Below are 6,000 nucleotides of genomic sequence, written 5' to 3' on the forward strand. Positions count from 1 at the left end.
GTTCTTGTGATTACTTTTAACACCACCTACCAAGATATTTAAAGATTTCATTATTTTTGCCTTTCCTTATCTAGTGTTATATACCGCTGAAGGAGAGAATTTGAAGCCCTGGTCACAGCTCACCAGTAACATCTGTGCTTCTCTTACCCCTTTCTAGAGCTGTCAGTGGTGCGGAGGCGCTGTGCTGGCCCTGGTACAGCAGGGTGATTTACCCCAGAACGCCTGGGAGATAGCCCACAGATGGTGCTAAGCACTGTCTGGGCTCACCATCTTCTCAGGCCCAGAGAGCTTTGCGATTACCCCCGGAACTCGGTAAACCCTCCAGATGTGGGGTTGCATCAGTGAAGCTGAGCAAAGGAACTGGGAAGAAGGAAATAAGCAGGAGAGTGTGGAAATAATAATAAGTGGAAATGGTGCGGGAGGAAATGGTGAAGGGGTGCAGCTGAGATGGGAGAAGGTAAGAGAGAGTGGTGCTTTCTGCCAAGTGGGGACAGGATTCAGGGAGAGGAAGGAGAAGCTCCTGTAATCTCCTGCCTAGGTGGTGGCCCTGCCTTCTCTTCTGACTTGGCCAAGTGCAAGGTGGCTGTTGATGCTACAGTGCTAGGAGAGTTGCTTATGGTTTCTGGTGTTGAGATTTGAGAGGGGATAAAGCCACATTAATAGCTGTGCTGTAGGTAAAGCTCACAGTATATGGTATAATACGTAAACTATACAGCAGTATGCTTTCTTGTATACTTTCTAACCTTTACATTGTACATATTTATTTGGAATTTGGGACACATTATAGGAGACAGGGATGTATTCACCATTTCTCCTTCTGTCCCTTGTACTGTGCTCACTTCAGGTATTGGTCTGTTAGTAGCAGGTTTGTAAGTCACAGTCTGAATTCTGCTTATGATTTTATTTATAGTTTGGTAGCGTCCAGAGATACCTACTGGGAGTAGGGATCTTCTGGAAGACTAGATTCAAATAGAGAGCATCTTCCCTGCCTTGGGGAGTTTTCAGGTACAGTCTGTATCAGGCTAATTACAGGCTGCAATTGAAAAATTATACATGAAAGTCCTAAATATTTTAATATAGGAGTAGGAATGTTTATGAAAAGGATTATGTGAAGCAGCTGCCTGTAGCAGTCCGGAGATGCCTACCAGCCCTATATTTGTAGAATTATTGTTGGAGTAGAACACATAGTGCTATGTTGCTGAAGGATGAATTGAATATTCTCTTTTTCTCTATTTGCATGTTTGGTGTGGTATTGACACATTTTGTAGATCTATGGATGACACAGAATTAAAAGTAAAACATATTTACTCCATCAGGGAGTAAAAATCTCCACTGTACAGCCATGAGAGCTCATTTGGCAATTACTGAGCACTGCTTTCTTTTAACATGTTTTAATGAGCAAATGAATTGTGTTCAGAAATGTCCAGATTGTATTCCCATTCTGATCAGCACCGCTAACTGGTTCATGCAAGTAGAGGCCTAACAGAAAGCTCGCTGCAAGTGTGAAAGGGAATTTGGAGGATGTTACTCAGAACTGTAACAATTTCTTTTTACTGTCCCTGATCTTTATTGTAGTTTCCTACTGTTCTCTGAGCTTTCTAATGCTGCTGTTCTCTTTGTGCAGGTGACGGTTCTGGTTTTTGTCTGTGATGTTCTCCTTGCTGTTTCTGGGAGAACAAAAAATCTTTTTAAGAGACTGGAGGGTTTGAAAGAGGAAGTCAAAGCCAGATTATTTTTAGCTACCATTCCTCTTGCAGAAAACACAGCTGCTGTTGAGATGAGGAAGTGACTGATGGGCATTACTGGATACCATGTCAATACTGCAGTTCTGAGACTCGCAGAGCTATGCAGGAATCCAGTTTATAACATGCCCTTAATGTGCCTGCAGCTAGGTGAGTCCCTCTTCCTTAAAAGCCCTCCCTGTGCTTTGGGTGGTGGTTAAGCTGCCAGGTGTCCAGCTGCTCAGCTGATACCGTGTGTGAGTGTGACAATGGTCTCAGTGCTGCAGGTCGCCTTGCTTTCACATTGAAACAGCAATTTAGAAAGTGGCCTCCTTCTCCTAGAGGCAGCTTTAAGGAGCAAAGCAGCAGTCAGCTCCCCTGCCCCGCTGCTGGTCAGCACAAGAACAGAGACGTGCTGCAGCCAAGGACCTCCTATTCCATCTCCATCCTCTTCCCTGTCCCTCCTCTTACTCTTTTCATAATACCACTAGTGCAGAATCTTTCATAGCACTTCTAAAAATCATTTGAAAGTGTTACGGTATTCCTTTTGTGGCATGATGGTTGTGAAATATATATTGGTATTGTTCATCAGCCCTGACGTTCGCTGTCCTCTCAAGCTGTAGATACACAATGCATAGCATGTTCTCTTTGCATCCAAATATAGTGCCAAGTACCACACATAAAGCACGTATGAGGCAACTGTCGGCAAAGTAGGCAGGCTGCGGCTGTCCACCAAGGTCACTTTCTCAACCCAGAGAAAATTGTTCTGTCTGCTTGCTGATGTCTCCCATCCCTGTGTGTTATTGTTCCCTTTAAAACAGTTTGCTCTAATGTGCTGCGCTTTATCAATTTGTAGAAAATTCTCTGCTCTTATAATTACAGGACAAGACTCGGCAGCTGTAGCAAAGGGAGTAGCCACCCATGCATCACTCCTGGTTAGAAATGGCCCAGGCAAACATTAGGCCCTTGCTGTCAGTGATTACTTGCTAAATGAACTCTTTTCTCTTTTCACTGCTTTTTTCAACATGTTCAAATTCTACCAAGTCCTTTACCTCTTCCTCTTTTTAAAAATTAGCATTTAATTGGTCTGTTATCTTCAACACTCCTCTTTCCACTCTCACACTTAAGTTACAATCACAGATATTTGAAAAGCAGAGGGTCTTACTTTCTGTGAGTCCAGGGGAAGCTACAAATTAATTGCCCATATTTTTAATGGCAATATTGTCTAAAATTTGAAGGCTGAGTCTGAGCAGGACCAGAAAAACACCATCTCGCTTTGTCTCCATTCTGGTTCTTTAATTCCAAGTCAGAACAGCAGTTTCTTCCCTTCCAGGAATGGGTTTTGGCCCAAAAGTCATGTGGGAAATTAATTGACTGTAAATGCGTACGTGAACAGTGTAACCGTCCCTGGGTCAGTAGGCAGCAGGGTGAATGGAGCGGTATAGAGAAGGGTCTGCTCTACTCACCTTCACCTCAGGGACGATTTACACAGGCAATGGATTGGCTTCTGCTTCGTCTAACAGAGAACGAGACTTGGTGCTTGGGGGTGTCAGCCAGGAGAGCCCATCCATGTCCCGTTCCATCGCACCAAAGGTCTCCATACACCGTCACCTCTGCATTGCTCAGTTTTGACAGCAGCTTCCCCCAGGAGAGGTGCAGAGGGCAGTGGCTGTCAGCCCACTGGCAGCCTGCAAGGGCAGTCGCCATTGGAATAATGGGCAGGCTGATTTAATAAGTAGCTTTCATTCCTGTTGGGAAAGGCTGTGTTCTTTTTAATATGATAATGTAACAAGGTTATTAAATTTTTTTTTTTCCTTAGCCCCTATAATTAGGGAATTGTTTGTTAAATAGTTTTCTTGTGATGTTCCTTTGGATCCCAGATGTGTATTCAACTTACTCCCAAAATAACATTAACTGGTAGATGCTGTAAATTTGGGGAATGCAACTGTAACCTCGAACACCTGGAGAGCCCAAGGGGAGTACCATGAAGACTGTAAGTGGCCCTTGGTCTCCACGTGAGAGTTTCATTGCTACTGAAGGCTGCTGGTGAGTACTGGAGACCACTGTTGTATTTATCTGCTGCACTCGAGAGCATCTTTGTTAAAGGAACAGTCTGCAGCTACAACTGCTGTATCATCAGCTGGTCTGCTGATAAGACAACAACAAATGTCTTGGCACTGGAAGGCTTGCACTCATCTCAAGATGTTCTCTTCCCCTTTTCAGATGATTGCTATAATCCAGCTGCCCCTCTATAAACACTCTGCAGTACTTGCTATGTTGAGGATGCCCCTGACTTTGTAGCAGCTAAATCGTACCCAAAAAGGGAGGGAAGGCTCATCATTTGCACCGATCTCTGATTCAAGAGTAACATTGCTTTGTCTTGTACTGGTGGGTTGCAGCAGGAGGAAGGAAGTAAAGAATAAGGAACTTGTAGCTGAGTTTGTTTCCCAGCTGGTGGCCAAACCATAGGAAGTGTGGAAGCGGGTGTGTGCCTGGGTGTAGCAACCCTGTTTCACAAGGATACTCCTCTTCTACACGTGCCAGTTTGCCTAGGCTTCTCTATGTGGAAATATGTGTAATCTAGAAGATTTGGAAACGTTGTAGGAGTACAGGGCCGTTAAAACTTGAGCTCTTGTCTTTTCCAGTCAGATGTAGATGTTAATGTGGGAATTCATGCCTAATGCCACTCTTGAGAGGTGGCAGAAGCCCCCCTCAGTACTCAGGCACTCTGGTTTCTGCTGTTATGTTTCCCTCTGCACCAAAGGTTTCTGTACCCCCTTCTTTTTCTAGTTTTGAGTCCCTCCAATATTGTTTTTTTGGGGTTGTGTTTTCAGCTCTGAAGTAGCCAGATAGGAGAGAGACTTGTCCTCACCGATTTTTTTTATTTTCTGTTCTCTCCCTTCTTTGATTTGTCTGGTATTTTTTACCTTTACTGTATTTCTCCCTCCTCTTCCCTCCCCCTCCCCCCCCATTTTTCCTGCTTATCTTCTAGTATCTCTTGCCCCTGTTACTTTATGTTCCCATTCCAGGCTGGCCCCCCTGTGCACCTCCATTCATCAGGACTTGGGCTACAAATGCCTGTCCCCACGGGCAAGCATTTACTTGCAGCAATACCTGACCTGCTATGGTCAGCTAACAGGACTGAATGATTACCTTTGCTTCTGCCCGCCAGGTCTGTGAAGTACACCTCCAGCTCTCTCTGGCAGGCAGCAATGGGGTGTGTGCCCCTTTCCTGGTTCTCTCCACCGCTTGTTTTTTGTGAGCCTGGCAGACGTGAACTGCTGTCCTAGTGTGTAGTTCGGGCTGGATCTTGAAGGGGACATGGCAGGCTTCAACTCAGTGCAGCTGAGAGTTTGCAAGTCTGTAATAAAACTATGTAACAACTAACCCCAGCTCATGTTGTTTCTTGTTTGATTGCAATCGATCAGTCATACACCAGCTGATCTAGTACGTGCCATTTATACATATATTTTTTATATATATGTGTACATATACATATGGGACTAGGTGTGTGTGCATACACTCAGGTATATGTGTCTTTTCTTTCTCAGCCTGCTATGAATGGTAAGGTTCAATCTCAGAATCACAAAACCGTTTATATCCTACTTACAGCTGAGATGTGAGCTGACATTTTTGGTTCTATAACTGGAGACATTTAATAGGTTTCCTTTCTAGATACAGCTGTGCGCTTCCCAGGAAGATGATTGGCTGTTGTATGTACACAAATAGCGGGATTCTAACTTCAAAAGTATTTATATTGAGATTTCTAGCCAGAAAGGGGTTTTTTTGTCACTTTGTCAGCTCTGTTCAACTTAGAATCAGGGTTCTGTACTCCTGATAAAAGCGAGATTAAAAAAAAAAGAAAAAGACAACTTTAAAGAAGAAAAAATGCAGCTGTAACAGTTAATAAAAACTGACGTGTTTAAATGTGTGTTGGAAAGCAGGTAGCCTGAATATATATAGAATAATAGAGCCAGTGAAGATGGATCACTTGTACTGACCCTGAAGGTGACATTTCACCTCTGTTTTAGCTACTGGCTAATGAGTTTAGCTAGTGCATTTGATCTACGTGACGTTGGTTGCGCAGGGAGCGTGATCAGCAGCTGAGGAGGATTGCGGTTGGACTGTCCTGGGCAGCTGTCAAAATTGAACAGAAACAGGATGTGAAAGAATCGGACACTAAAATGATAGTAAGATGTTTGTGCACTCGAAATACGCTGTTTCTTGGTAGGAGGCTCCAGGTCCTATAAACTACTGGCATATAGCCCAGGACCAGCAA

The sequence above is a fragment of the Aptenodytes patagonicus genome, chromosome 5 (assembly GCF_965638725.1).
Source record: "Aptenodytes patagonicus chromosome 5, bAptPat1.pri.cur, whole genome shotgun sequence".
In the NCBI taxonomy this organism is placed as follows: Eukaryota; Metazoa; Chordata; class Aves; order Sphenisciformes; family Spheniscidae; genus Aptenodytes; species Aptenodytes patagonicus.